At 33.3% G+C, this 25056-nt stretch overlaps 1 protein-coding gene across 2 annotated transcripts in view; it reads left to right on the plus strand.

Annotated features, from left to right (window-relative positions):
• Positions 1-25056, plus strand: part of Sox15 (Sox box protein 15) — a 99551-nt gene that overhangs the window by 42535 nt on the left and 31960 nt on the right. The window lies entirely within an intron of this gene.

The following is a 25056-nucleotide window of genomic DNA, read 5'->3' on the forward strand; positions in this document are numbered from 1 at the left end:
AAACATTTAAAACAAAGTTCGAAGTACAAGTACTGGACAAAGGCGGTATCGGACCGTATTCATAGTCGCGTCGGTCGGACACCTGACAATTGCTGGACCGGACGCCGCCTCTCGCGGTCTTTGTGCGATCGCGAGCCGCCGGCCAATGGCGATCGTGCGCACCGACCAATGGACGCACTGCGCACGCGCAGCAATTGAACCATTTAAATCGTTTATCGATAGGGTTGCGAAGATGGCCATTGATTAAAACTGGCCATCAGCATCAACTGTTCAAGACAATGACAGAAACTATGTAGAATATACGAAACTAATACAGAACTAAAATTCAACTCAGGAATATTCATTCTTTACAAAATTAATCAAATTATTTTAATAACGCATATATGCCCATTGTAAGAACAAACATTAATTATTTTACATGGTACAACAAAACATTTATCAAAAGGGAAGAACATAAATAAAACGCAATAGTTTAATTCTTCTAATAGTTACACATTACGAATAACTAGAACACGTAATTATTACTTCTTTATATCCATATAAAAATTTTAAATACCAAAAAACAAGTGAAAATAAAACAATCGATAAAAGTTTGAAAGTACAACCCTATAGCGCTGCGCTTCTTTAGCGATAGCATCGCGTTTTGTCTGCACATGTCGACAGTTAATTTATCGATAACAGAGCGGTGCTTCTGATTGTCCCGACACTAATTATGCTCTGTATCTGTGGGCAAGTGGCAGCCGAAATGCAAACATTTATCTTATATTGCATACGACTTTAATGAATAATAAAATTCGCATCCTTATTCGAGACGACATATTTTATTTTATAATATAAGGTGGCAAACGAGCGAGCGGCCACCTGAAATCGCTGAAATAGCGAAGTGACCATTGCCCATATGCGTTGCCTACTTTTAATCGACGGAAGAGAGGATGTACAGCAAGAAAATATTTTTCCCTTCCATGCATCCTCTCAGCCGGAAAGTCCACTTCCATTTCCCATCCTTATGAGAAAAAGGGTGGGAAGGGAAAGAGGACTAAATTAGGCCTTCAGGACGCACACTTATTAGACGAAACGCGGAATAGCTTCCACTTGACGCCTGTCTTCTGTGTGGTCGTGGTATTTCACCGGGCGAGCCGGGACAATTCGTGCGAAGATGTTAAAGCGGGCTCTACCATTGTTAAAGTTGTATACCTATTAACATCGTTATCAAAGTGCAGTTGCAAATAAACACAACAATAATAATTCATGCTGAAATATTAGTCGACCAACTCCAGATCTCATTCCAATGTAATTTTTTTTTTACTCTTCAAACTCGAAACCGTAACTTTCAATACTTGTCGATACTTAAGACGCCAACTTTTTTAAAATAAGAACTTACATTCACGATTTAAATATAGAAAAAAGAGTAGTCGTCAGGTCGTATTTAAAATGTTTAGGTTTAAATTTCGAATACACTGTTCCTAAATATTTCAAATGGCAAAAGGCAAAGGACATTGACTTGTAGAGTCACTAACATCGGTTGACATTTAAATGGAAAACGATGTCAAAAACAAAATTAACATACTCATCATACTAAATTAAATACTAATTTAACTAAATGAATATCGTGCAGTTACTAACTGTCACTTAAGCAATCCTTTACTCGTAGTATCTCTCATAATAATCCCATCACTTATTTTTTTAATGACCTTTTTGAAATGACCCGACAAAGACATACGCAGTTTCAGATGCATGACCGACCTTTAATCGACAGAGGAGGGGACGTACAGAAGAGGGTTTTTTCATTTCCTATGCGTTCCCTCCTCTGCCAAAGGAACTCCAGTGACCAACAAACAACTTATTTTATTAACTTAACCTAAGTGTGAAAGAATTAAAATACTTTTCCAAAAGAATGCTGTCATCCCTTTCATTGCTCTTAAAAAAATTGAAATAGCAATATGTTATTTTGATATTTGACAAAAGAGATTCACGTTTATTAAGAGTTTAAGATATGTGTGAAGTCAACCAACCCGCACTTGGCCAGCGTGGTTGACTATGGCCTAGTCACCCGTGACTTATGGTAGGCTCCGAGCCCCTCGGTAGGGACGTATAGTGAGCTGATGATGATGAAGAGTTTATTATGCTTATTACATATCTCCAAATGCCAATTTTAAGAAACTAAGTAACCAAGATTTTTTATTTTTTTTATAAATCTGTTGTATTTCAAATAAAACCAAGAATTTTATTCGACTCGGAGATTTAAAATAACATTTTCATTAATTTAAATTAATTTTGTTTCTTATTCTCTTTTTTAAAAAGTAATTACCCGACTCGAATTAGCATAGGAATAAACTTGATTTCGTGCTACGTCACTCGGGCGACCATTTTGAATTGCAAATGCGTTCGAATTTTTAATTTCCGAACGCCTTTAGCGTAGGCGTGCTCTGTAAATGAACGTACAACATCCACAAACAGTAGGTGAGAAATAATGTGTTTTTTTTTTAATTTTACAACTCATGGTTTAATGACATTTAAGGGTAAATAACTGGCAGCTATTTATTTGATGTTGGTCCTTCGATTAATTTGAAAATGGAATAAGCAATTTAATCGGCAAAATTTCGTTCTCCAGATTGATGACTTTTGCCAGTTCAGTCCCTTGTTCAAGTTTCTTATTTTTAAACGTTAAAATAATAAGTAAAATATAATTTTACATTTATAAAACCTTTAGTAATGCCAATGACTTGCCGTACACGTCGTATTCTTGCATATTATTACTGCGAGTACATTGTATATGTAAAAGTATATGTTGTGAAGAAATAATATATGCAAATTGTCACTTTGCGATACCAGTACGAGTGTCCGCGTGCACAGATAAAAAATACCGTTAACTTCGAGTGGGAGGAGAATCTTTTGAGTTCTTCGAACTTCCTCTATGTATATAGCGGGATACCCAAACCAATTATCCACTTATTACTATATGTATAAAGGTGAAAATGCCCTGATAAGTTTGGTATAAATTTTCGGAAGAGCATCGAGGTGTGGATGTATAAAAGAACCGTTGATTCGTTTAGCATTATGTGCGGCGGATCTTTTCATCAACCATCATATTCACCTTTCAAATGTCAGACAACATATCAAAAGAGAATTGTCGAATTTATATTTGACTTAATCAGAATATTAAATAGATTTGGAGAAAGGAGATATTTAAATTTTATAAAGATTTAACACTAAGGAATATTTCAGTGAAGATTTTATATATTAAGTCAAACATCTAGAGGGATGATTGAAGATCCTGTGAGTTATATTAGACATTCCGAAAGTCTATCCAGTCGCACAGAATTACTATTAAGTTAATTTTAGTTACGCAAAGCACACATAGGAGCGTCGGTGGCTCAGTGGTCAAGCACTTGACTTGCTATCTGCAGGTCCTGGGTTCGAATCCCGCCATGTACCAATGTGTTTTTCGATTTCCGATTTACATATGTACATTTATCCGACGTTCTTACGGTGATGGAAAACATTGTGACGCAACCTGCACATATCTGAGAAGAAATTCAAAAGATATGTGTGAAGTCAACCAACCCGCACTTGGCTAGCGTGGTTGACTATGGCCTAATCAACCTAACTTAGGGTAGGCTCCCTCGATGGGGACGTATAGTGAGCTGATGATGATGATGACTCAAAGCACACAGTTTTCTACAAGAAGGTAGCATATCTTTTAAAGGTTTTCGGCGACACCAAAGAAACAAAAATTGGGACGTCTTAACGACATGATTGAGGCAGTCAAATTCCTAAATTTAGCACAGTATTATATGTCTTGAGTTACCCTTCAACCACAGAAAATCTTACTAATATTACAAATGCGAATGTTTGGATAGATGTATGTTTGTTAGAATGTTTCTCCAGAACCTTGGATCTCGCTAAAATTTGCCATACATGAGAACATAGTCTGGAAAAACACATAGGCTAGGTGACAGCTACTGACCTATAAATGTTTACACGAATTTGTTGGAAATACGATCACAGATAGTCTTCATTACCAACATATTATACAGTGATGATGATTCAGAAAATTTTCCATTAGATTTACATGATCTGAGATCGCGTGCGGGGTCACCAACGATACTGCAACGACACGGCAGCGACACGCCGGTGACAAGGTCGAATCAATTTCATAAATCAATTGACGATCAAGTAGTCATCATTAGATTGAATTTGATGAATGAATTTCACATGTTCTATTGGTTTATGGGATAGGTTTCTCAAACTCTGTCCGCGTAGAATAAAAAAAACTTAAATATTAGCCTATGTGTTCTTCCAGACTATATTCTATCATCATCATCATCTCACTATACGTCCCCACCGAGGGGTGTCGGAGCCTACCCTAAGTCAGGGGTGATTAAGGGTAGGCTCCGAATACTAGAAGGGATATTCTACATCTATGCCAAATTTTAGACAAATCCGTTGAGCTGTTTTGTAGATGCCTTCTAACAAACATCCATCTAAACTTTCAGGAATTTATCAGATACTAGCTCCACCCGCCACTCTGTCCGCGCGGATTTTAATAAATCTTTATAAATGGCATATGTGTTCCTGACTATATTTTACATAGGGCCAAATTTCATCAAGACCCGCTGAGCCGTTCCGGTGATACATTCTAACATCCATCCATCCAACCATCCATATAAACATTCGAATAATAGGAAATTTGACACATTCCATACACATGAACAACTTTACAATTTATAAATATTTATAAAAAATTGTAGGTTATTATTTGTAAGTCTACTGATTAATTATTTATGATTGTGTTACATTTAAAGGAGCAGGAAAAGAAACTAAAAGTGAATCAGACAAACGGAAGATCGTCATATGACCTAACCTACCTTGTCTTTTGACGTCAATCTGTCTTACCTTAGATTGAGTACAAAAGATTAAATGAGTCTTTATATAAATTATACGAAAGTCAGTACAAATCAGGCTTCTAGATTTTCATTATAATAAGCAGAAAGGTTTATTAATATCCCTATTATAATATGAAATGTTTCAGATAATTTGATTTATCAGTTTTTTAAATAAATGTCTAGTCAAAGCTTACTTCTGAACAAGAAGTTACGTTTCATCTCATTTATATAACAGCTAGATGTGTCCTGCGAATCCGCGCGGTATTAAAAAAAACTTAATAAGTAGCCTATGTGTTCTTCCCGACTATGTTCTATATCTAAGCTCAATTTCATCAAGATCCGTTGAGCTGTTCCGGGGATACCTTCAGAAAAACTTCTATCCAGCTATACATTCGCATTTATAATACTAGTAGAATTTGCGTCAACTGCAAGCTTTTTACTTAAACATTTAATTCATTTTAATAAGTAAATTACAGATTTCCTTAACATTTTTCAAAGTAACTTTTTTTTACAACAAACAGTATTCTTGGACCAATTAAAAACGATCATCTTGTTCAATTTAAAATCGATAAACATTATAATTAAGAGGTAATATCGATTCTATTCGATTCTAAAAACTCGAATACCGCTTTAGGAGCGCACGACTCATGGGCAATGCGTAGCGCATACGAATGTATGCAATTATGCACTATCGGTTATCCAATATGGCTGTATTTTTTACGGTTTGATTAACTCGCTCTGTTTATTTAGGTTAAATCTAGTTATTGAAATTAGACTTCCCATTAAACACATCTTTAGCTCTTACTATCTTACTAATACTATAAATGCGAATGTTTAGATGGATGGATGTATGTTTGAAGGTATCTCTATAACGGATTCGTGGGTCTCGCTTAAATTCGGCATAGATGTAGAACATAGACTGAAAGAACACATAGTTACACGTAGTCTTTTTATACAGCAAAAGTTGGCAAAGAAGCAATCGGCCATTTGAATTCCCCAAAATAAGGAAGTGTCTGTAGACAATTTACGATTGTGTTGCCTATAATTAATTGACAGGGTACGGGATGCATAGAGATTTAATCTTCCTTTGCGATTCCTCTTATGCGAAACCCAATTTTCTTTCCAAGAACCCTTCTTTATAAGAAAAAGGGAAAGGGAAGAAGACTAAAATTGAAATGTGAAAAAAGTTTAATGTTTGAACATTTTGGAACTAATTTTTGTATGACGACATATACCTGTACTCCATTAGTATAAAGAAAATTGTTATTAAGAAAACAATGCTCTGTATGAATGTAGCAGGATAGAAATGTTTACAATTCGTTGGGTCAGAATCATGCAAAATAAATCCAATAATCTTCAGCAAATCTAATCCTAACCATATGGGTCGTGACCTAAGAGTTATAAAAGCAGTTTGAGCTATCAGATTTTGATATTGCCTGGGAAAACATACTTCGGTGGTGCAAACGCAAATAGTTGTAACACATAAAATTAAAATTTTCATGACAGCCTTAATAATATTGCAGTGTTTTAGTGTTTTTAAATATCTAGTTGTTTAGATGATTCCATCTAAATTCATACTAATATTATATAATAAATGCGAATATTGGTATGGATGGATGGATGTTTGTTAGAAGGTATCTCTGGAACGCCTCAACGGATCTTGATAAAATACTACTACTGAAACATTTATTTCAGCAATAAAGGTCGAAGCGTTTACAAAATTATTTTTCTCAAAAAAATCAGTTATGGCCTTTTACGTAGGACCCGTCGATGTATGATGTAGAACATTTTAATATGTTGTTATTATATGTTTTTTCGTAATTTGTTCACTTGATAGTTACACGTTAATTCTTATCCGAAGGTTAAGTCGACAAAGCGAGATAATATGATTTTAATATTGTTTGCATATAAAATATGTTGTACGCAAATCGATCGTACAAATTAGTGATACTAATTTTTTCGATGATTGAACCCCTACTATTTGTTCTCGAATAACAAAAATACCTCTTAAGATAAATACCTCTCAACAATTATTGCTCCTCCGTCATCATCATCAACTCACTATAAGTCTCCACCGAGTGGCTCGGAGCCTGCCCTAACCAGGGGGCGAACAGGCCATAGACAATGCTGGTACAGTGTGGGTTAACTTCATACATATCTTAGAATTTCGTCCTCTATAAGGTAGATTATATTTGCTTTTAATTAACATTACTAATTAAAAAAAAATATATGTATTGCTCAGTATCATGCTTAAAGTTCTCAAGAAGATCTTGTGACAAGTTTTAGATGATGAAATTTAAAACAAACTGAAGGGTTAAAAAATAAGACACATAAACATGATTAAAAAAAGGACAACATTTCTCTGCAAAACTCTTGAAAAAATATAATAAAATTTAATTTTCTTTTATTTCTCACTGAAGTGAGTTTCATTAGTAGGGGCTCTTAGCGTGCGTGCGATCAGCGGCAAATTATCGAGGCGTACGAAATTGATTCATTGGGCTTGATGCGTTTATCATAATGTGCTGTGTAATTTGCTGCAATTTCTTATACAACATTATTTACCTACGCCCCTTAACTTGCCCTTATTTGAATCTTTCCCTAACCACCCTAAGGAAAGAATTGAAAGGGGAATTGGAATTGATGGATGGATTTTTGTGCGGCTCCTATTCCGTGGATTAAAGGTGAGCACCACAACTGCATTTATAACTGGAATGTCGTTTCGCCATTTCGGCGAATTCAGTTGGTGGGTTTTGTGTTTGCCACTTTATAATTAAAAAAATAGAAGATGCCCGAATTATCAATATCGAATCATCACTTATTAAATCTATCCATGTATAGAGCGTGCAATTTTTAAAGGAAATATAAGTTAACAATTTGTTTTTATGAAGTGTTTCTGTAATGAAAATCCTACGGTAAGTTTCCACTGCGTTATAATATTTTATTTAAAAAATATTTTATCAAAGCATATTTTACATTCTCATGTTTTTAAGCCACTATTTTAATTAACAACTCATAAAAAATTAAAAATATATATATATTATTCTTAAAATGATTTTCATTTTAAATATACGAAAAACAAAAAAAATGTATATACTCATTAAATCTCCATAATTACCTACACGTTTATATAAAGTTATTAATCATAAAAAAAAACATGCAACCGTCTAATTGGACGTTATAAAGAATAAATACTGAAAGGAGGAAATTTACTAACAAGCGTGAAACGAAAATACGTTTATTTTAGTAACGTATTAACAATTTCATTTTAATTTAAAATTACACGCCATTGCTTACGAAATATTTATCTGGCTGACGCCCGCGACTCCGTTCCCGCGGACTAAAAAAAAAATTAAAAATCTTTGTGCTCTGCCTGATAATGTTCTACATCTATGCCAAATTTCAACGAGAACTATGCAGCCGTTCTGGAGATACCTTTAAACATCCATCTACTTAAACATTGGCATTTATATAGTAAGATTATGAATTAAATAAAATGAAATTGGAATTTAAAAAATCTTGTAGTAAATATAGTCTACGGCACTATGTACTATGTTGATTTCCTACAGTGAAATAATACTTCATATCGATTCAGTAGTTTCGTAGTCATTGTAAACAATCAAATCTTTCCTCTTTATAATAATCGAACAGATTAGACAAATTACTAAACTGTTCATACTACACTACATAGGTAGTTAAACTTATTGTATGAAAAAAGTGAAACGAAGTACAGTAAACATATTAAGATGTTTTGTAACGTCAAGGTTTTTCCAAACAGACACATTCTTAACACCTAACAATTATTTTAAAAAATACTGGCAACTATTGTTTAAAAAAAAAACAAAAAATGTGTACCTAATTTGAATAACGAACGTTAAACCATTCATCTAAAATACCACACATGTGATTGACGAAGTTAAAAAAAAACAAAATTCAATCGCTGGCCAGATCCATTCACAATCGATTTCGGGATTACGATTCGATATCGTATCGAATTGCACTCATTGAGTCCAAGATCAGTCTAAACAATACTCGGGTTGCGAACGGTCATGTTTTACATTGCTTATATAAACAGTACTTTAATATTTAAATACGAACCGTGTGAAGAGAGCCCGTGAAACTGTCGACCCTGTTTGTATAACGATAATGTATAATATCTCGTTATTATATTTGAATTACGACAGGAAATGATATCAATTCATTGGCAGACGGTGTCGCATGTGATAGGAAGTGGATTTCAAATGAACTCGTGTAATTATAAACCACAGTGATGATTGAACTAAAGTATACTATTTTATGATATGCTACAGCATAAGATTTGTTCGTTAGCTGTCAAAAAACTTAGTAGCCTATGTGTTCTTCAAGACTATGTTCTACATCTATGCCAAATTTCAGCGAGATCCATGCATCCGTTCTGGAGATGACATCTAACAAACATCTATTCATCTAAACATTCGAATTTATAATAAAATAGCTGTTGCCCGCGACTCCGTCCGCGCGGAATTAAAAGAAAAACTTCAAAAGTAGCCTTTGTGTTCTTCCAGACTATGCTCTACATCTATGCCAAATTTCATCGAGATACATTCAGGCGTTCTGGTGATACCTTCAAACAAATATACATCCATCCATCTAAACATTCGTATTTAAAATATTAGTATGATATCATATAAATATCGTAGTATTTAGAACGTAGGATCATTGCTTCGAATCCGCACTTTAACTGTTTACAACTGTTTTAATTTATCTGTGTATAACAAAATATGATCATTTTCTTCCTTCCTATGTAAAAAGTAAACTTAAACAACTAAGTAAAGAAGTTCAACGGTAAACATTTGAAGTTGGAAAAAGAAAAGTAAGGTTACATCGCCAAAACGAGTCGAATCGTCGCGAAAACGTGCCTCTCGAAAGAGGCAATAAGAGGTAAAAAGAGGTGGAATGGAGGCCTCGTGGCTCGTATGCCACAAATGACCGGGCCGGCTGTGTTAAATTAACGTGCAATATTTTGCTCAAAAACGGCGGCAGGCGTCATGTTTCTCGCTGTTTATTGCGGGAACATACGGCAATAAAACAAATAATACGGCTCTAAATAATGGCAAGCAAATCTACCTAAAATGTATTTAAGTTATAATTAAACCTTTATGATCACATGAATGAATGTAATAGACTGAATTGAATGTACACTTACGAATAATTAAAAGTGTTGAACGTATTTCCATTTGACATTTTAGTGTGATCTCTTACACTTCTCAATTAAACTTGAACTTATCACAGAAAAGTAACTCCATTTGGGGTGTATAAGAACTACGTTATGCCCGTGACTGTCCGTGCGGAATTAAAAAAAATATAATTAGTAGCATATATATTCTTTTCGACTATGTTCTAAAACTATACAGGTTTTTAGCGAGATTCGTTGAACCGTCCTGGAGATGCCTTCTAAAAAACATCCTAACTTTTTTTGGTTTAATCTACTATTAATACTATTATAGAAAATAGCTCAAGTATTTATTATCTTATGTGTGTGAAATTCTAAGTAATTTATTTCTAAAACACATGTTCGTTCGAATTTAATTCCGTATGTTTCCATAGTTGGCTATAGCTGTGCGATCACCTTTCCACCACTCTCGGATTAGGTACGGACCCTATTTCTCGGTGTAGAAATTATTTTAACTTCACAATATTTCTGCTTTCTGAATATACCAACGAGATTCTGATATTAATTTTCAAGCTATTAAATATAAACTACGAATACATGACTTTGAATATGAAAAAGGTGTTTTATTAAAAATGTATAAACAAAATAATAAATAGGAATCGTAAAGTTAAACAATTTTATGACGTTAAAATTCTATTTTATCTAACCACCTGATGTTAAGTGATGATGTGGTCAAAATATGGTACGAGTTGCATTTCTCTCTGAAGAGTTTGCTATACTATGTGCTATTTTGTCATATTTCTCAGATATCGTTATCCTAATTCAGTCCCTTTTTCATACAATCCATTCATACTTGCTTTCAATCTAAATTTATTACACTCACAAGACAGTTTTTATCTGTTTAGTCTGACATATCACATGAAAGAAATTTTTTCAAAATATCCCTTGTGCGAAATACACCTCAATAACTTTTTATACGACGTTACGCATTTTTACCCTCGCACCAATACGGTACGTACATCGACAATAAAAAAAAAATGAATTCAACATTTACAATAACAAAGTATCGAGCGAGATGCGAGCAAATTTGAAATGAGTTGCCATTTCAAAATCGACGTGTTCGCACCGTTGCCACATGAAACTCCCAATAAATCAACTCCGGTCCCGCCATGGCAACATTGTAGCGATCGTAAAACGACGCGCGCCGCATAAAATCGTTCAGGAGATAATTCGATCGGTTCCCCGAACGGTTTTCGGTAGATCTTTTTTCAAATTCGACATAGATTAGGAGGCAAAAGCCACCACGCATGTACAGTTAGCTACAGAAACTTGTCCAGCCCATCGGTATCAAAAAGACGAATGCGCGAATCCGTCATTAAGACGCATTTGTGGTCGGAAGCACGCAAACAGATACTTGCATACGTATTTTTGAAAGCTAAGGCGTATAAAAGATTGTACAGTTTTGGAAATATATACATATTTATGCAGCTGACTGTACCAAGTACCACGACAGTCAGCAAAAATTTTGTACCCAGAACAACGTATAATTTGGCACTGTTAAAGTTAATATTACGAAGAGCGCATAAAACTATTTTAGTAAAAAAAATCGTTGATTACAAATTCTGATCGAACTATAATAATTAACACAGAGTGATATGAGTTATCAACAACCTGTTGCCCGTAACTTAGTGTCGACAGAGTATAGTCTTCCATTTGACACGCCTCTTCCACATTCATCTACGCACAAAAATGGTAGAGACAAGTACACTGGTTACCACTGTCTAAACGTTTGTACGAAAAAAATATTTTTAACTCTACATTTTTTAGTTACGATCATTGACGTCAGAAAACAAAATTATCATACAGCCATAAAATATAATATTTATTGCAACCGCGTAATTTAAGTAATGCGAAGTAAATCTTCAGATTTTTACGAGCTCGAGTTGTGACTTAGCTTAGGCTAAGTTATCGCTGTTCGTGTGAAAGTAATGTAACATTTCAACTTCGTATTAAGTATATAACTTAATTTTCAAATTTTAACATATATTTGACATAAGATTGATATGTTTGAGATAACATAATATACAATAGAAATCGCTTTGATGCAAACAACATATCGTTATTAGAGATTTAAAGCGTAGATCCTTTCCGCCGTATGTTCAAAGACAATCTTACTAATATTATAAATGCGAATGTTTGGATGTTTGTTTAAAGGTATCTCCAAAACAGCTGCATATATCTCGCTGACATTTGGTATAGCTGTAGAACATAGTCTAGAAGAACATATAGGCTACTAAATTAAGTTATTTTTTAATTCCTCGGGCTCGGAGTCGTGGGCAACAGTTAGTATAGCCATATACTTAAATACAATATCGGCTTTTATGACTGAATAAAGTCAGTCTTTACGAAGTCGATAAAAGTGATTTTGGTTATAATTAAAGAGGTAAGTAGAACGAAGTTAAATAGTGTTTAACTTGTAATTTAATTATTATTTTGATTGACTTTAAAAACAGGGAGTTAGTTTAGCTATTAAAATAGTCTGTAACACCGTTAGGTTAGTCAACTATGGAAGTTAGCACCTTGACCTAACAGATTGATAGGCAATCGGCGCATGACTGATTACTTGACGCAAGTGACGAGAAAAAGCGGATTGTATATTCAAAAGTTAATTAATCCTCTTTTAAACTAATTTTGTATAAAGCTACTATCCTTACGAATATAAACATAACTGTCGCCCGCGACTACGTCTGTGGGTAATAAAAAAAAACTAATTTAGTAGTGTATGAGATCTTCCAGACTATGTTCTACATCTATGCCAAATTTCAGCATGATCCATTCTCGAGATATATTCAAACAAACATCCATACCTCCCATCCATCCATTCAAACACTCATATTTATATTATTAGTAAGATTTGAAATTGTTTACGTATTTCAAAATAAATATTACAAATATAATAAAATTAGAATAAAAATGCCTTAACACGACCGCAGTTATAATCATAATTACGTTATAGCGACTATACGACTTTATAAAAGATAAAAATCGACTAAATGGCGGTAAAATTTGATGTCATATTTTTACAACTAAAATTAATTCTTGAATTGAAAAAGAATAAAAGAAAATATCTTAATATCAGTACCTTTTTTTATAAATATTTGCAGAAACTTTAATTATAAAATTAATTATAATTAAAAACTTTAAAATGTTTCTCGGTTAACCAGAGTCCGGTGCGGGCTTACGGTACCCCTCATGTTTTACTTCACTTTATCCCTTTGTTTTGACACGTTCGTTATATCGAAACCCACTCAGTTTTATGCATTCCTGGTACACGTCAGTTTTGACTTAAGCCTTCATATACAAAACATGGAATTATTAAGAAAGAAATAAATAAACCCAGAATTAATATGCAGAAAAGGTTTTTAATAAAAATAATTAATTTATAATATTAATAATAATAATTAATTAAAAAATAACAATTATATTTTTCAATTTAAATCATTCTTTTTTGTTATATCTAGAAGAATTTGTAAATAAGACAATGTGTTTCCACTGTCCAAAAAGTGTACAAAAACAAGTAGCCACTCTTATTCTTCTATCTTTTGAAATACAAATATTTCGTGGCAATGAAAACCAACTGTAATAACTATATGATAATATATGATATAAGAACGTGTTAGAAGTAATCTTACTAATATTATAAATTCGAATGTTTGATGGATGTTTGTTATAAGGTATCTCTAGAACGGCTGTATAGATCTCGCTGTAATTTGCCATAGATGTAGAACATAATCTGGAAGAACACATAGGTTACTAATTAAGTATTTTTTAATTCGACAACTAGCGTAATATTAAATACATATAGTATGCAATTAGTCAATATAAACTTCAACTCTTTAAACGGAATCCAAGTTGTCAAGCCCCGCCAATTACTGCTGCGCGGTGTAGAGTGCGGAATCTGACCTCACAAGACAATGGGACATTGTTTGTTTTGGTGTACGCAATTATGTCAACCGGCATGCAGCCGTTTTGTTTACCAATTGTTCTTATCTCGCATCTAGGAGGGCGTCCTTGAGCGCTTTCTTTCCGATTGTCTCTGCAGATGTGCGGATGTGTCGATTACGTTTTGCGGTGACAATGTCATTCATTGTGAACGAACTTCACACGTAACTATTTACTTGACCAGAAGTATATAATGCAAAAACAAAATCACTCATGTGTCGCAACGGTTTGTTTACCATATGTCTAAGCTTGGTTCATGACGTTTTGGATATGTCAAAATCGACCAGCTCTTCCTGCTAGAGCCATCTACTGACAAACAGCGAGAACTTAGTTGCGCATCTAATACCATTACTAATATATATTATAATAATCGTCTTATTTCAGTCAGATTACTATCAGAGAGTTGCTAATTAAATACTAAAGACGACCATTAGCATGGATTTATTATAGAAACTATGTTCTACATCTATGCCAAATTTCAGCAAGATCCGATGAGCCGTTCCGGACATATCTTCAAACAAACATACATCCATCTAAATATTCGCATTTATAATATTATAAAGATATCTTCTGCACTGTCAGTTTGCTTAAGTATCGAATATTTTGGTTAATAAACTTGTGAATTTGAACTTTATTATATACGAAATAAGTAATCATTTTAATCGTATTAAAAATATCGAAACATTACTCCTAAACTTCTTACAATTAACACTTTCATTGCTAAGAACAAACTGCGTTCACTTTCATGCCATGGAACGTGTTAATTTTTACAATCTTAGTTTTATCCAATCACCGTACAATGGAAAGCAAAGATAAGATCTTATAAAGAATTAGCACAGGAACTGTTATACAAAAGGCGATCCCACGATCAGCTGATTTGGACCCACACTGACCTATATTCCGACCTATGACGTAGACCGACAACAATACCCTATTGTTCTTTATAACATCAGGATTACCTCAAGGTGGCAGGTTCATTCACATCTTGGTTCTTTTCATTTAAATAGGTTCATTTGTTTTTCGTTATTGTTCCATATCAGCTGTTTTTGATTCGTTCCCATCTATGTTATGTTGGATTGTTGGCATATTTTGTGTTGTGTTGCAACGGTTTTGGATTGTTTTGGTTATAGGTAACTTGATTTTTATATATAATATTTCTTATTTATTATTATTGTGTAGATTAATGTTCAATTGTGTCATTTGTGTTGTGTTAACTAAATTACAAATGTACTCCTTTATCTTGTAAATAGAAATTACAAAAAAAGTGTAATTTTGTAGAAATTCTGAGTTACTAAATGAAGTCATTTTTTTAATAATTTTGTCACTTACCAGTACTTTCAAGAATTCTACGACCTTTAAATAAGAATAAAATTAAATTTCGTTTTAAATTATTTTTAAAATATCACTTGGTAACTTGGTATATATCGATTATCTGGCTAGCTTTCATAATCCAAGGCGGTCCACTAGTACGGTAGTCAAAAAAAGTTCAACAGATGATAAATAGTTGAGCGTTAATCCGCTCTTATCTTCTCGCTCGCCTCCCGTGCGGTCCAAAAATGAGAGATGGCCCGAGACGTATAGATAACACTTCCACGTAATAGTTTACCATAGACTAGGGAGGGGTAACATTCTCGATACATTTCAAACAATGTCTAATCTTACTAATATTATAAATGCGAATGTTTGGATGAATGGATGGATGTTTGTTTGAAGGTATCTTCAGAAAATTTGGCATAGGACATAACATGGAAAGACACAGACTAATAAAATCTATAAAGCTTAAAAACTTCTGGTAAAAAATTATCTAGCTGTTAGAAAGTATAAATAGTACAATTTGATTCCAATAGCCTTATTTTAAGGTTAGATTTTATTTCAGAGTTGATACGTAAACTTTTATAAAAATGTCAAAGGAAACAGATATAGATTTTCAATTAATTAATAATAATAAAAGTGTAAGACTGGCAATTGACAAAATCGCAGGATACAAATGGTTAAAACTAAAAAAAAACTATTATCATGTCTTTTAATTTGTATTTTAGCATCATTAATATGACATCACGTATCTATGCGTTCATTTTATTTTGTTATTACATTCAGTGGAATAAATATTTACTAATTAATAGATACATCTGAATTATATAAACAATCTAGTCATCAAATCGGTAGGCAGAGTTTATAGTTTTATAGTTTGCTTTGTGTTACTTTTTTACTAGTGAAAACATGTCTTATCTACGATATCTTACTTAATATTATAAATGCGAAAGTTTAGATGGATGTTTGAAAGTATCTCTGGAATGGCTCAACGGAGCTCATTTTGATGATATTTAACAGTGGTAGAGCCCGCTTTAACATCTTCGCACGTATTGGCCCGGCTCGCCCGGTGAAATACCACGACCACACAGAAGACAGGCGTGAAGTGTAAGCAATTCCGCGTTTCGTCTCATGAGTGCGTCCCGGAGGCCTAATTTAGCTCGCTCGTTTGCCACCTTATGATATAAAAAAACACATGTAGAACATGTAGAACACATAAGGCTACTTGTTAATTTCATAATACGGAAATTTACGAAGGACAATAACAATTGTAGATTAGTAGATCATTACTGTATTGAGGTGTGGAGTGCGGAGAGGAGCGAAATAACGAACACGTCTGCTTTGGATAACGCTCTGACAATTACAATTCTTTATAGTAATAAGTTTGAGCTACAAAAATAGCTGTATGTTTGCTTTTTTCTGACTAATGACATTGACATTTGGATATAAAAGTGTCTATGGTTTTGTAATATACTGAAAAAAAAAAGAATACTAAAATAACCTAATTACGAACATAAAGAGTTGGTTATGTTTCACTGTTATTGAATAATTTTATCGATAAATTATTTTGTAAAGATAAATTAAATGTGACAGCTCTGTTTTGCACTATCAAAATTATTGAAAGGTCTGACGTTACACTGATCGATTGTGACATGATTGAAATATATTTAAACAGTTCGTTGACACCGCGTCAAACAATGGAATACGCGGTAGCAAATGTAACTTTAAAACTACGATGTTAGTACTCGTCTTGAGAATTTTTTTCATATTAATCTATCTATAATTTAATTCGTGGATTTTTAAATTGACTGTTTATTTGTTTTGAATAAACTAAAACACAAATCGATTTAACAAAACACGTTTACCAATAGCTAGAGAGTTTGCTAGTACAGAAGAGAACAGAAAAATAGTACTAGACGAATTTCTTATGATAGAATAATTTAATTCTGTTATTTAAATAAATATTGTATTTTATATTATACGTACATTAAGTATTTTTGACAAATTATGAATTAAAAAATGATCGATATCTCTATGAGACATCCCTATACTCGCCGAGCAATGACAAATGTAGTAAATGTGAAGTTAGCGCGTCTCGGTCGCTTCGCGTCCTCGCGGTATCACCTAATTGTATCGGTATTTGTGCTTTCTTCTAATAGTGTTGTCACATTGAAATATCGATAGAGCAATAAATAATTTAATTCGCAACTTTATTCAAATGAATCAAAAGACTGCCAGTTATTGTTACTTCTGAACCAAGATGTATAAATAAAATTTGTTATTTCATTCCAAAATGCCTTGACTGCAAAATGTTATAAGTTATAAATGTCTAGGAACTAAGGTCTAACTTTTGTTAATGTTACTAATTTTATTTTATAATTTAGGGTTCAATAATATAGAATAGAATAGAGAATATTGAATTCTGATGCAATGCAATTATAAGTATAAAATTAAATATTTTTATACAGCTTTTGATCAGTTTACTTTTTATCGATAACCCGACATCGATAACTGCCCCATCCCTAACAAAGCTCGTTTGTCGACGGTATCGCGGTCTCCCGTACATATCCATCACTCGGCGCGGATATCACCAACATTCAATAAGATAAACACGCTACCTTATTAACTGTTGCGTACAGCCATTTGTAATATAGTACTGGGTTCGATTCCGGACGACACTTGGGCGTAAATATCGTTGAGTCTATCGCACCACCATCGTAGACAGGTTATTAAATTACACCATTGTTGTGCATCATTAGAATGAGCTTCTGTTTTCTTTAAATATACAATGTAATATAATAGATATAGCCAACCAACGATATTCAAATAGGTAACGGTGAGTCTTCACTGACGTTACAACTGTATTTTATATGAAAATATGAACGGTAAACGAGCTGTGATAACAATGAAGTAATTATAGACAGATAGCTGTCGCACGCGACACCGTCCGCGGGGTTGTCTAAAAAAAAATTAGGGATGGACTACCCTTAACATTTAGGGGGATGAAAAATAGATGTTGGCCAATTTTCAGACCTACTCAATATGCTCACAAAATTTCACGAAAATCGGTCAAGCCGTTTCGGAGGATTATGAGAACGAAAACTGTGACACGAGAATTTTATATATGAGATATACGTAGATAACCGCAACACTAGATACTGGGGGCCTAGCACTAAAATTTGCGAGAAAATGTAACATCATCGACAAAATTTATCGCAAGTTTTCCTGATAGACTCTCTACACTGTCCTAAGATTTATTCTTTTCGATAAAACATTGGAATGTATATGTATAATATATGTTATTTGGTGTCATGACAATTGTAATTCTTGGTAAATCAAGACATTTAATTCTCCAAAAATACTGACGTTAAAAAGTTTTATGTCAAGAGCAAAAGTGTTAGTATTACGCAAATGTTTTTTCGTATGCGGGCATGTCAAATTAGACTTGGTACCTAGTGCTTAACTCTTAGACTGGACTAATTATTAGACTTTGTTACGTTGACTTTTTTTACAATTTCAACGATTGAAAATAAAACTAACGTTCAAATAAGTTAAAATTCCTTTGGATTTTTTTTCGAAGCACTCCAATGAGTATTTAATCTCGTATTCTTTTTTCAAAACATCTTTTTAAAAACAGATCCAAACATGTTCGAAAATAAAGTCTTTCGTAATCTCATTATAATAGTCAAGCACACCTGAGAATGACTCTTAAGTTCTGTCGACCCCCTTGACGTTTATTATAAGGCCTATATTAATATCTTTTGTGATGATGACTGATCGATTTTATGAATTAACTTTTTTTGTACACCATACCATGCAGACATATGCAGAGAATTATTTCCCATATATCTATTGGTATAAAATCTATAATTGCATAACTAAATAATTTATGTTCTTTACTGTTTTGTTTAAATGTATTCAAAATAATTGTGTTAAGAATTATGAATAAAAGATAATTTTAATCGAACATTTGTCATGTTAAGTGGTGTGTCGTAGGAATTTGTTTTTAAATTCTCATCATCATCAGCTCATTATACGTCCCCACTAAGGCGCTCGGAGCTTACCCTAAGTTAGTGATTAGGCCATAGTCAACGCTGGCCAAGTGCGAGTTGACTTCACACATATCTTTGAATTTCTTCTCAGATATGTGCAGCAGCATCACAATGTTTTCCTTCACTGTAAGAACGTCGAATAAATGTACATATGTAAATTGAAAAACACATTGGTACATGACGGGATTCGAACACAAAACTTGCAGATTGTAAGTCAAGTGCTTTAACCTCTTAAAAATAAAATCTGTTTTCACGACATAAGTGTACAGTGTGCAAAAAAGTTAACAAAAAAAAATAATACTGAAGGTATTATAACAAAAGTTGTGTCACATTGAAATTCCAAATTGAAATAATAATAATATTGGATGATGTTTTTATAATCTAAGTAAATTTTAAACACATCATTCATATAAGATCTTATTCATTGAGATTTAAAAAAAAACAATTATCTGACCTTGCAAATGTTATTGTAGAATTTTGTAAATAACATAAAAATTATTATAATTTTAAATATTTTAAAATAAAACAAATGACACCTTATTATAATTATACGCGTATTACTCAAATTTTCTTATATGTGTGGTATTGATAAACTGAAGCTGAAAACGCGCGGGTGTGTGTGCGTGTGTGTGTGTTTGTCTGTGTGTGTATGAATAAGAATCATACAATGTTTGTAGCATCTACGTTCCTAAACTTTGAGTACTCGAGCAGATTTGCGAACTAAAGTTTTTGTACTTGCATTATCTATATATACATAAAAGAAAGTCGTGTTAGTTACACTATTTATAACTCAAAAACGGCTTTACAGATATGGCTGAAAATTGGTGAGGAGGTAGCTTAGAGCCAGGAGACGGACATAGGATACTATTTATTCTTTTTTTCGAATTTATGCCTTTAAAATGCTCCTTTTTATTTAACTTGCTATTATTATAAATGCGAATGTTTCGATGGATGTCATGAGGATGGATGGATGGGTGGGCTACACTCATTAAGTTTTTTATATATCCACGCGGACGGTGTCGCGGGCGACAGCTAGTTTTAGTATATAATTTTATTTTGATTAAAGCATTACAACGTTGAGTATAGTAAATAAAATATTAAACCCCCCTTCGTACTAAACCTTGCAATAAAATTTTAAGGCTTTACATTCAAAATAATTTTGCCTTAAACCAGACGAAAACACGTCTCAAATGGCCTCACTTCACGGGACCGCTCTCGTTTCATTACGACTTGAAACCTCTGGAACTGGGTACAGTCAGATGAAAAAATCTTAACAAAATAATAAAACTAAATAAATGCAATTTAAATAGATAATTAAAAAATATGAACATCACTTATAAAGATCAAGTTTTTTTCATATGTTGCTAGTATTATATCGTTGGATATTTGTTGGAAGGTATCGCCGAAATGGTTTAACGGATCTCGATGAAATTTGTTACATATGTAGAACATAGTCTGGAAGAAAACATAGGATACTTATTAAGATTTTACTATATACAGCGTAGACGAAGTCACGCGCAATAGTTGGTTCCAAAATAAAATTGATAAAATATTTCCTAAGCATTAAAAAATAAAAAAAGATATTTTTTTTTTGTAAAAAAATTGTACTAAATTGACGATGATTTATCATTCAAAATTCTAATTCCATTTCTTCGTTTATAAATGGGAAATAATAATAAATTTACTATAAGTATTTAAATATAAAAATAGTTAACTTAGGCATAATCCTAGCAATCACTTTAACTCCAAAGTTATTCCCAGTAAGTTAAGAAAGCTCTCCAGAAAAAGCACGAAGCTCTGTGTGTTTGCCTGTTAAGGCGTCACACCGTGGCGGTGGAAAAATCGTTAAGCGAGGTATAACCGCACACCAGCGGCCATATTTGTGTACTGGTAGTAGAAAAAATATATAAATAATATTAAAATAATTAAAATCTAGCACCCACGGTTACACTTTGTGATTCATTAGTTATTTTGGATATTCAATAACCACGGTTTTGAAAAAACCTGAGTTAGATTCATGTCTGATTAAAATGTTAACATTCTTTACTATTAGGCGTTATCTATTATACTTTTAGACATTATTAGTAAGAATCCTTTGTCGTAAATGGCGCGTTTTTCGCTAACAAGTCAAGTGTCAGATTGATTAGTGAGGGGACATAAACGTCAACATTTTAGTAAAGCTAGTGTTGCGCCGATACCCCGACACAGTTTCGGTTTTTCTTTCTAACACTAAAAACCTTGTTGTCCAAATATTTATTGTCAAATTTTATGCGTGGTTATTTGCTGTCTGTACAACGTACGTTGCCGCAATAAACTCGAGTGAAGTCACATAAAACCTTTATGTGATTTACTATGTATTTAATATGCCCGTGTGTAGTAGTCTGCACAACGCTCTTCCGACACATTTCATACTTTACCCAATATTCAATCTTTTTAGTCGACTTCAAAAAGAAGAAGGTTATCAATTCGTCTGTATGTTATTTTTTTATTACGAACGTGTTATTCTGCTACTAAAATCTATAATATTCAAATTTATTTCTTCTATACAACTTTCAGCTTTGGACTTCCGTAGCCGTAATTCTATAACTATATTAAAATTGTTCTCAGTCAGGGAAAATATTTCACCAAAACATTTCAACATATTCCAAATGCGAATGTTTAGATGGAAGGATGGATGTTTGAAAGTATCTTCAAAACGGCTGCTTGGATATCGATTAAATTTTACATATATGTAGAACATAGTCTGCAAGAACACATAGGCTACTAAATATGTTTTATTTAATTACGCACGAACGGAATCGCGGGCGAAAGCTAGTAATAAAAATCGGGTTTAACGACTAAACGGCGGACCCTTTGATGTATTTTTTAGAACTAAAGTTAGTTCTTGAATTGAAAATTAATAACGTTTTTTCCAATTCCGTGCAGACGAAGTCGACGGGGACAGCTAGTATGACAATACAAGTCACCACATTCGAACTAAAAGCGTAATTCGTAAGCTTTTATAAGTATTACTTATGTTTAAATATGTTTTCTGGCAGTGAGCGATCTGTCAGGAAGTGTTAGTACCGATTAAGTTCGTTTGTGATTATTGAATACTTTTGTCGCAGCACGCGCTGGGACCGGCGTTGGAATGACAAGACGTTCTGGGCGGACATACTTCTCGATAAATTGAATATGTTAAGTTATTTTTTTTTGTGATGGACTATGTACAGTCACGCACAGATGTTTTAAATGTTTTTATGTTTAAAAGTATCATCAAGTATTTTTTTTAATTTCTTTTCAATTATCGAACTGTAGACTTCCAAAGTCAATGTATGAATCGTATTATCATACTTTTCATTTTCTTTGAATAAACAGAGATAGCAATATGGACAATTGTTTTGATAGTGAAAATTGTCGTAGATATTACTAACAAAAGTCATTACCAGATTTAACCGGACAAATGATAATTCCCACTTCTTACTAATATTATAAATGCGAATATTTAGTTGGATGAATGGAACGATGTTTGTTTGAAGGTATCTCCAGAACAGTTGCATGGATCGCTAAAATTTAGTATAGATGTAGAACATATTTGGAAGAACGTATAGGCTACTAATTAAGTATTTTTAATATCGCTCGGACGAAGTCGCTGGCGACAGTTAGTCTTAAATACAATGCAGTATAAATTAATTCGTTAACAGTTTTCACCAGGACTGTACACCTCAAAATCTGTAGGTACACCTCGGCACTGACACGGTGTTTTCGCCGCCCACGGCCGAGATGATTCGTGGTTTTCTCTCGTAGTTTTTATGTTATACAACTCAGAGTAAGGCATTATGCGTTGGTGTATTTCCGCACTATTTTAGACATTTATCTATGTCAAAATGCATCAATTATTACAAACTATAAAACGTTATATTTTCTATACTAGCTTTTTCCCATGACTCTATCGGCGCGGTATTAAAAAAAAAACTTTCGTGGTCTATATGTTCTATGCCAAATTTCATCAAGACACGTTTAGCTGTTCTCGAAATATGTAATGACGAACGACCACCTCTATCCAAACGTAAAAAGTACGATTGTCTTAAAAATTATTAAATTAGATCATCTTTTGTTATTTTTTTAACAGAAAAACAGGTCCGGTTTTGACGGGACTTTGACGAGAAAAGTAATTAATCCATACTTTCAAATCATAAGCTACACTGTTTTCCCGCGCAAAGTCGCGAGCCACCGCTGGTATATCAATGTAGGTCTTAACCATTAACTATTATCATTCCGAAACCTCATACATTCATTCAATCATATTCTATACGTCTACAAAAATTTAAAACATTTTTAAATTCAACACGCAACATCCTTCTTCCTCCATAATTTAAGGCGATCACAACATTTTTGTGAAGCATTACTTTCATTACAACGAATTCATTCATACAGCAAACGGTAAAGGTCAATAATATAATGCGATTATTTATATTTCGGTCATACATTCGTCACGTGGATACGCTTTATTGAATGAACCCAACCGGTATTCTTATATGCAAACTTATTCTAACATCAAATATAATATATTAAACTCTATGACTATTGATATAGAGGTTATAAATGATTGCGTTTCATTTTATAGACTGTATTATTAAATTTGTTTAAATATAATTGTACAATCCAGTCGATCACCTATCGATATTGAATGATAAATGGTAAGTGTCAGACTGTAGCGTATCGGTTTCTAGACGACAAAAAACATAGAACTTCGCAGTTCATTCACCGGGATTTATTATTAACTTTAATGTATTATATAGAGCCAATATGCGACCCTATTGACGGGGCTCGGAGTCTACCCTAAGTCTACTAAGCCTCTACCGCTTACGCTTAATATATTGGTACATGACGGGATTCGAACCCAGAACATGCTGATGAAAAATCAATTGCTTTACTACTGAGCCACTAACACCTTTGTGGACTATTAATCTAGACTAAAAGGCAACTTTAGTGACCTATTGCAAACTCTCAGTCGCTTGCGCGTTTCACTCTATTTATCCCTATTATAAAATTTGCCGTCTAATTTTGTTATTTTCTATACGTATATTGCGCCCTGGATTCACGGTTGATTGCTCGCACATTGTTATGTACATAAAATGTGCTTCAAATCATTATACAGGTTGTTCAAAAATTCCACAGGACTAACGTCCTAAGGGAATCCGAAATTTACTATCTTTGAATCGGTGTAAAAGAAATCCGTCTTCCTCAAGTTACAGACTTTGTTTTGTTACTATTGTGATATTTAAATCGGTTATATTTGAACCAAATACATTTAAATTATATAAAGGCCTGGCTGTCGCCCGCGACTCCGTCTGCGCACAATTAAAAACAAAAACAATTAGTAGCGCATGTGTTTTTCCAGAGTAATTTTTATACGAATGCCAAATTTTATCAAGATTCGTTCAGCCGTTCTGAAGATACCTACAAACAAGCATCTATCCATCTAAACATGCGCATTTATAATATTATAAGATAAGAAAAAATACAAGTTCGTATGTTTCGACTGTAAATTTAATCTATAAAGATTTGTCTAATTTGATACCTAAAAATTATAACTAATGAAATTAAAGGACTCAGATGATTACCACAGTAAGCGCCCGCCCACACAATAGCCACGCGTCGCTGCAGACTACGA

This window comes from Papilio xuthus, unplaced genomic scaffold (assembly GCF_000836235.2).
Source record: "Papilio xuthus unplaced genomic scaffold, Pxut_1.1 DF829758.1, whole genome shotgun sequence".
Classification (NCBI taxonomy): domain Eukaryota; kingdom Metazoa; phylum Arthropoda; class Insecta; order Lepidoptera; family Papilionidae; genus Papilio; species Papilio xuthus.